Source organism: Staurois parvus, unplaced genomic scaffold, assembly GCF_062004578.1.
Source record: "Staurois parvus isolate SC_StPar_1 unplaced genomic scaffold, SC_StPar_1.0 ptg000390l, whole genome shotgun sequence".
In the NCBI taxonomy this organism is placed as follows: Eukaryota; Metazoa; Chordata; class Amphibia; order Anura; family Ranidae; genus Staurois; species Staurois parvus.
In genome coordinates, this window is record NW_028318186.1 from 2,103,336 (window position 1) to 2,111,673 (window position 8,338).

An 8,338-nucleotide genomic window follows, 5' to 3' on the forward strand; every position below is an offset into this window, starting at 1 on the left:
AGGGACACAGAATTGTTACTCAGGGACACAGAATCATTACTGAGGGACACAGAATTGTTACTGAGGGACACAGAATTGTTACTCAGGGACAGACACAGAATTGTTACTGAGGGACACAGAATTGTTACTGAGGGACACAGAATTGTTACTGAGGGACACAGAATTGTTACTCAGGGACACAGAATTGTTACTCAGGGACACAGAACTGTTACTCAGGGACACAGAATTGTTACTCAGGGACACAGAACTGTTACTCAGGGACACAGAATTGTTACTCAGGGACACAGAACTGTTACTCAGGGACACAGAATTGTTACTCAGGGACAGACACAGAATTGTTACTGAGGGACACAGAATTGTTACTGAGGGACACAGAATTGTTACTCAGGGACAAACACAGAATTGTTACTGAGGGACACAGAATTGTTACTGAGGGACACAGAATTGTTACTCAGGGACACAGAATTGTTACTCAGGGACACATAATTGTTACTCAGGGACACAGAACTGTTACTCAGGGACACAGAATTGTTACTCAGGGACAGACACAGAATTGTTACTGAGGGACACAGAATTGTTACTGAGGGACACAGAATTGTTACTCAGGGACAGACACAGAATTGTTACTGAGGGACACAGAATTGTTACTGAGGGACACAGAATTGTTACTCAGGGACACAGAATTGTTACTCAGGGACACAGAACTGTTACTCAGGGACACAGAATTGTTACTCAGGGACAGACACAGAATTGTTACTGAGGGACACAGAATTGTTACTGATTGACACAGAATTGTTACTGAGGGACACAGAATTGATACTCAGGAACAGACACAGAATTGTTACTGAGGGACACAGAATTGTTACTGAGGGACACAGAATTGTTACTCAGGGACACAGAATTGTTACTCAGGGACACAGAACTGTTACTCAGGGACACAGAATTGTTACTCAGGGACAGACACAGAACTGTTACTCAGGGACACAGAATCGTTACTCAGGGACACAGAATCATTGAATTAAAGAGTATGTCAGACAACACGCAGAGGAGTGTCAGAGGAGGCCATGTTTTAGGAGCGAGCAGACGTGGCAGCAGAGGAAGGGGTCGAGGCAGCACTAGTCGCAGCCAGAGGCCAGTGCTCCCGGTGTCATCCAGCGGTCATGTCTCCACCGACAACCCTGCCGTCATCGATTGGTTGGCTCGGTCGTCTTCCTCTTCCCAGGTCACCTCTGACACCTACAGCCAACGGTCGGTGGGTACGTCAGACACAACCGTTAGTTGGCATGGCCCGGGACCAAGCCCACTGAAATCACGTGTCCTCTACCTGCCCCTGTCCTTTGGTGTTCCCTCACCAAGCGAAGTATCGCATGCTGTGGGCTCAGCCCCACTGTACAGTGAGGAAGAGCTAACAGAGGGCGGTCAGGAACGGGGGGAGACATCCGCCTCTTCAGCAGCCAGGCAAAGAAGTAGTGGCGAGGAGAGTGGCTCGGTAGCCGGTCTAGAGACAGGTCTGTCTCCTGACCCACACGCAGCCGAGGGGGCTAGTAGTGAGGCGGAGACCCTAATTGATGATGATGAGGCTGATCGCACTTGGCAGCCTCGTCGTCATCGGGCTATTGCTTCCGCATCATCAGGAGAAGAGGGTGCCAGCTTGGCAGCGAGCAAAACAGTCGGTGGGTTGCCCAGGAGGCAGCAGGGTCGCAGCAGTGTCAGTGGAGGCAAACGGCCACGGAGTAGAGCACCAGCTCCACTGCAGCCTACCACCACGGCCAGTAGTGGTGCCGGTGTGCACGGAGGAAGTAGCAGTCAGCCAGTGAGGAGTAGCGGGGCAAAGTTTCCTACTCGGCGGTGTGGCAATTTTTTGTCAAGCCGCCCGAGGAAGTAAACGTAGCCGTATGTCGACTATGTGGCCAGAAAGTCAAGCGTGGCCAGGGGGCCCATGTTGGGACTACAGCGTTGCGTCAGCATATGCAGCGTCGCCATTCGGTGGCCTGGGAAAACCGTGATAAAGATACGGCGGTTCTGCCTGCCCCAGCCCCCGCTCCATCACCCGCTCCGTTACTTGCTCCGTCACCCGACATCAATCGCCCTCTATCAGCCAGTCAAGGCTCCAACACCTCTGCTGAGGGGAGTTGTCGCTCGTTGGCATCTTCCGCTCGTTCAGATGCTCCTTCTCCTGCTACTCCTCTTCACGGATTCCGTCAGCAGTCTTTCTTGGAATCCGTTTCCAAGAGACAACAGTTTGCGAGCACGCACCCGACGGTGCAGAAGCTGAACGTCCTCCTGTCCAAGTTGCTGGTGCTGCAGTCCCTCCCTTTCCAAGTGGTGGACTCAGCACCTTTCCGAGAAATGATGGCTTGTGCCCAGCCGTGGTGGAGAGTGCCAAGCCAGCATTTCTTCGCCAAAAAGGCAGTGCCAGCCCTGCATTCACATGTAGAAGAGATGGTGGGCCAGTCTTTGAGCATGTCGGTCTCTGCCAAAGTGCACGGCAGCGCCGACGTGTGGAGCTGTAACTACGGTCAGGGACAGTACATGTCATTTACGGCCCACTGGGTGAACGTGGTGCCGGCACAGCCGCACCAGCAACTTGGACAGGTCACGCCGCTTTTGCCTCCACGTTTCCACGTCCTTGGTCCACAAAAGATGTCCGCCTCTACCACCTCTTCTTCCGCCGTGTCCTCAGCCGCCACCCCCGTGCCAAGTCCCATTACCCGACCGGCATATCACATGTGCAGGGCGCAACGGTGTCACGCTGTGCTGCACCTGGTATGCCTTGGCGAACGTAGTCACACAGGGGAGGAACTTCTGAGTGTAATGAACAGAGAAATCGACAGATGGCTGTCTCCGCGCAAACTGAAAATCGGAACCATGTTGACCGACAACGGAAAGAACATGGTGTCTGCTCTGCGTCAAGGAAGGTTGTGCCATGCGCCATGCATGGCTCACGTGTTCAATCTGGTTGTCAAGCGGTTCCTAAAATCCACCATCCCACTGCAAGACATCCTTAAAATGTCACGTAAACTTTGCATGCATTTCAGCCATTCCTACAACGCAAAGCACACCCTCCTTGAGCTGCAGCGGCAGAACGGAATTCCACAGCATCGCCTGATCTGCGACGTTGCAACAAGGTGGAATTCAACCCTACATATGTTAACCGCCTTTACGAACAGCGAAAGGCCATCACCGATTTCCTGATGTTACAAGCGGATAAAGGTACTCCCCTGTGTAACTTAGATGTCAGCCATTGGCAGCTCATGCGTGACACCTGCCGCTTGCTCAGGCCCTTTGAGGAGGCCACGCTATTCGTGAGTCGGCAGGACTATGGGATGAACGACGTCATTCCTCTGTTGCACGTCCTGGAACAAATGCTGTTAACAATGGCTGGTCAGGGTGCGGTAGACGTGGCGCACAGATCTCAACGCCACATGACCCCTGTGGGGGCAGGACAGGAAGAAGAGGAGGAGGTAGAGGAGGACATTGGTGCTCAGGAATTATTGAGTGAAATGGGTGGTTTTTCCACTCAGCGGACAGGAGTGGAGGAGCAGGAGCATCTGGTAGAGGAGGAGGAGGAGGAGACAGAGGACCCAGACGCACCGTGGCAGTATGCTGTGGAGATGGAGGCAGGGAGTCCCTCGCATTCTTTGGCACAAATGGCCCATAGCATGCTCGGTTGCTTGCGTAGCAACAGCCGAATAATAACCATCAGACAGAGGGATGACTTTTGGCTGTCCACCTTGTTGGACCCTCGCTACCGTTCAAAAATGGTGGCCTTTTTCACACCTGCTGAAAGGGAGGCCAAAATAACGTACTATAAAAACCACCTATGTAGTCAGTTGGTCTCTGCCTTTCTGCGCCAACGTCCATCCTCAGACACTGTGGGCCCTGTGCGCTCGCGTTCCGCTGCCATGGCAGCAGGGGAGGGGTGGGGTGGTAGGAGCAGTGGCAGCGGCTGCCTCAGTCTGCAGTCGATGATGAGTAGCTTTCTTCACCAGCGCAGTGAGGAAACTACTAACCAGCCGCAGCAGCAGCAGCATCAGGTGGACCTGGAGCAGGACCTCAAACAACAGGCTTGGGCCTACTTGGACAGCACCCTGCCAACCGAGGTAGACAATCCCCTTGACTACTGGGCAACGAAACTTGACCTTTGGCCCCAACTAGCTGAATTTGCCCTTGAAAGGCTGTCATGCCCGGCCAGTAGCGTGGCATCGGAGCGCATGTTTAGTGCGGCAGGAGGTATTGTAACTCCGAGGAGGACACGACTGTCCACCCAAAGTGTGGAGAGACTCACGTTTGTGAAAATGAATCAGGCGTGGATTAGTCTGGATTTCAAACCACCAGTTCCTGACACAACTGACTAAATCCGCCATGAATCATGCCCCAAACATGTTATTATTTTTAACATAGGCCTCTGTATGGCCTTCAATTTAAGCTGCTTACGCTTCGCCACTCTGCCATGGGCCCCTGTACCGCCTCCTCTTGCTGCTGCCAGGTCCAGAGTGTCTCATGGGTCCCTGTACGGCCTCCCATTGCTGCTGTCTCCATCGCCACACTCTGCCATGTGCCACTTTCAGGTCTCCTCACACTGCTGGTGGGTTCCATTTTGTCATAGGGTGCTGGCAGATTACGGGCCTCCCATTGCTGCTGCCAGGCCCGTAATCTGCCATGGGCCCCTGTACCGCCTCATCATGCTGCTGCCAGGTCCAGAGTGTCTCATGGTTCCCTGTACGGCCTCCCATTGCTGCTGTCTCCATCGCCACACTGTGCCATGTGCCACTTTCAGGTCTCCTCACACTGCTGGTGGGTTCCATTTTGTCATAGGGTGCTGGCAGATTACGGGCCTCCCATTGCTGCTGCCAGGCCCGTAATCTGCCATGGGCCCCCGTACCGCCTCCTCATGCTGCTGCCAGGTCCAGAGTGTCTCATGGGTCCCTGTACGGCCTCCCATTGCTGCTGTCTCCATCGCCACACTGTGCCATCTGCCACTTTCAGGTCTCCTCACACTGCTGGTGGGTTCCATTTTGTCATAGGGTGCTGGCAGATTACGGGCCTCCCATTGCTGCTGCCAGGCCCGTAATCTGCCATGGGCCCCCGTACCGACTCCTCATGCTGTGACGTTGCAACAAGGTGGAATTCAACCCTACATATGTTAACCGCCTTTACGAACAGCGAAAGGCCATCACCGATTTCCTGATGTTACAAGCGGATAAAGGTACTCCCCTGTGTAACTTAGATGTCAGCCATTGGCAGCTCATGCGTGACACCTGCCGCTTGCTCAGGCCCTTTGAGGAGGCCACGCTATTCGTGAGTCGGCAGGACTATGGGATGAACGACGTCATTCCTCTGTTGCACGTCCTGGAACAAATGCTGTTAACAATGGCTGGTCAGGGTGCGGTAGACGTGGCGCACAGATCTCAACGCCACATGACCCCTGTGGGGGCAGGACAGGAAGAAGAGGAGGAGGTAGAGGAGGACATTGGTGCTCAGGAATTATTGAGTGAAATGGGTGGTTTTTCCACTCAGCGGACAGGAGTGGAGGAGCAGGAGCATCTGGTAGAGGAGGAGGAGGAGGAGACAGAGGACCCAGACGCACCGTGGCAGTATGCTGTGGAGATGGAGGCAGGGAGTCCCTCGCATTCCTTGGCACAAATGGCCCATAGCATGCTCGGTTGCTTGCGTAGCGACAGCCGAATAATAACCATCAGACAGAGGGATGACTTTTGGCTGTCCACCTTGTTGGACCCTCGCTACCGTTCAAAAATGGTGGCCTTTTTCACACCTGCTGAGAGGGAGGCCAAAATAACGTACTATAAAAACCACCTATGTAGTCAGTTGGTCTCTGCCTTTCTGCGCCAACGTCCATCCTCAGACACTGTGGGCCCTGTGCGCTCGCGTTCCGCTGCCATGGCAGCAGGGGAGGGGTGGGGTGGTAGGAGCAGTGGCAGCTCCACCAGCAGCGGCTGCCTCAGTCTGCAGTCGATGATGAGTAGCTTTCTTCACCAGCGCAGTGAGGAAACTACTAACCAGCCGCAGCAGCATCAGGTGGACCTAGAGCAGGACCTCAAACAACAGGCTTGGGCCTACTTGGACAGCACCCTGCCAACCGAGGTAGACAATCCCCTTGACTACTGGGCAACGAAACTTGACCTTTGGCCCCAACTAGCTGAATTTGCCCTTGAAAGGCTGTCATGCCCGGCCAGTAGCGTGGCATCGGAGCGCATGTTTAGTGCGGCAGGAGGTATTGTAACTCCGAGGAGGACACGACTGTCCACCCAAAGTGTGGAGAGACTCACGTTTGTGAAAATGAATCAGGCGTGGATTAGTCTGGATTTCAAACCACCAGTTCCTGACACAACTGACTAAATCCGCCATGAATCATGCCCCAAACATGTTATTATTTTTAACATAGGCCTCTGTATGGCCTTCAATTTAAGCTGCTTACGCTTCGCCACTCTGCCATGGGCCCCTGTACCGCCTCCTCTTGCTGCTGCCAGGTCCAGAGTGTCTCATGGGTCCCTGTACGGCCTCCCATTGCTGCTGTCTCCATCGCCACACTCTGCCATGTGCCACTTTCAGGTCTCCTCACACTGCTGGTGGGTTCCATTTTGTCATAGGGTGCTGGCAGATTACGGGCCTCCCATTGCTGCTGCCAGGCCCGTAATCTGCCATGGGCCCCTGTACCGCCTCATCATGCTGCTGCCAGGTCCAGAGTGTCTCATGGTTCCCTGTACGGCCTCCCATTGCTGCTGTCTCCATCGCCACACTGTGCCATGTGCCACTTTCAGGTCTCCTCACACTGCTGGTGGGTTCCATTTTGTCATAGGGTGCTGGCAGATTACGGGCCTCCCATTGCTGCTGCCAGGCCCGTAATCTGCCATGGGCCCCCGTACCGCCTCCTCATGCTGCTGCCAGGTCCAGAGTGTCTCATGGGTCCCTGTACGGCCTCCCATTGCTGCTGTCTCCATCGCCACACTGTGCCATCTGCCACTTTCAGGTCTCCTCACACTGCTGGTGGGTTCCATTTTGTCATAGGGTGCTGGCAGATTACGGGCCTCCCATTGCTGCTGCCAGGCCCGTAATCTGCCATGGGCCCCCGTACCGACTCCTCATGCTGTGACGTTGCAACAAGGTGGAATTCAACCCTACATATGTTAACCGCCTTTACGAACAGCGAAAGGCCATCACCGATTTCCTGATGTTACAAGCGGATAAAGGTACTCCCCTGTGTAACTTAGATGTCAGCCATTGGCAGCTCATGCGTGACACCTGCCGCTTGCTCAGGCCCTTTGAGGAGGCCACGCTATTCGTGAGTCGGCAGGACTATGGGATGAACGACGTCATTCCTCTGTTGCACGTCCTGGAACAAATGCTGTTAACAATGGCTGGTCAGGGTGCGGTAGACGTGGCGCACAGATCTCAACGCCACATGACCCCTGTGGGGGCAGGACAGGAAGAAGAGGAGGAGGTAGAGGAGGACATTGGTGCTCAGGAATTATTGAGTGAAATGGGTGGTTTTTCCACTCAGCGGACAGGAGTGGAGGAGCAGGAGCATCTGGTAGAGGAGGAGGAGGAGGAGACAGAGGACCCAGACGCACCGTGGCAGTATGCTGTGGAGATGGAGGCAGGGAGTCCCTCGCATTCCTTGGCACAAATGGCCCATAGCATGCTCGGTTGCTTGCGTAGCGACAGCCGAATAATAACCATCAGACAGAGGGATGACTTTTGGCTGTCCACCTTGTTGGACCCTCGCTACCGTTCAAAAATGGTGGCCTTTTTCACACCTGCTGAGAGGGAGGCCAAAATAACGTACTATAAAAACCACCTATGTAGTCAGTTGGTCTCTGCCTTTCTGCGCCAACGTCCATCCTCAGACACTGTGGGCCCTGTGCGCTCGCGTTCCGCTGCCATGGCAGCAGGGGAGGGGTGGGGTGGTAGGAGCAGTGGCAGCTCCACCAGCAGCGGCTGCCTCAGTCTGCAGTCGATGATGAGTAGCTTTCTTCACCAGCGCAGTGAGGAAACTACTAACCAGCCGCAGCAGCATCAGGTGGACCTAGAGCAGGACCTCAAACAACAGGCTTGGGCCTACTTGGACAGCACCCTGCCAACCGAGGTAGACAATCCCCTTGACTACTGGGCAACGAAACTTGACCTTTGGCCCCAACTAGCTGAATTTGCCCTTGAAAGGCTGTCATGCCCGGCCAGTAGCGTGGCATCGGAGCGCATGTTTAGTGCGGCAGGAGGTATTGTAACTCCGCGGAGGACATGACTGTCCACCCAAAGTGTGGAGAGACTCACGTTTGTGAAAATGAATCAGGCGTGGATTAGTCTGGATTTCAAACCA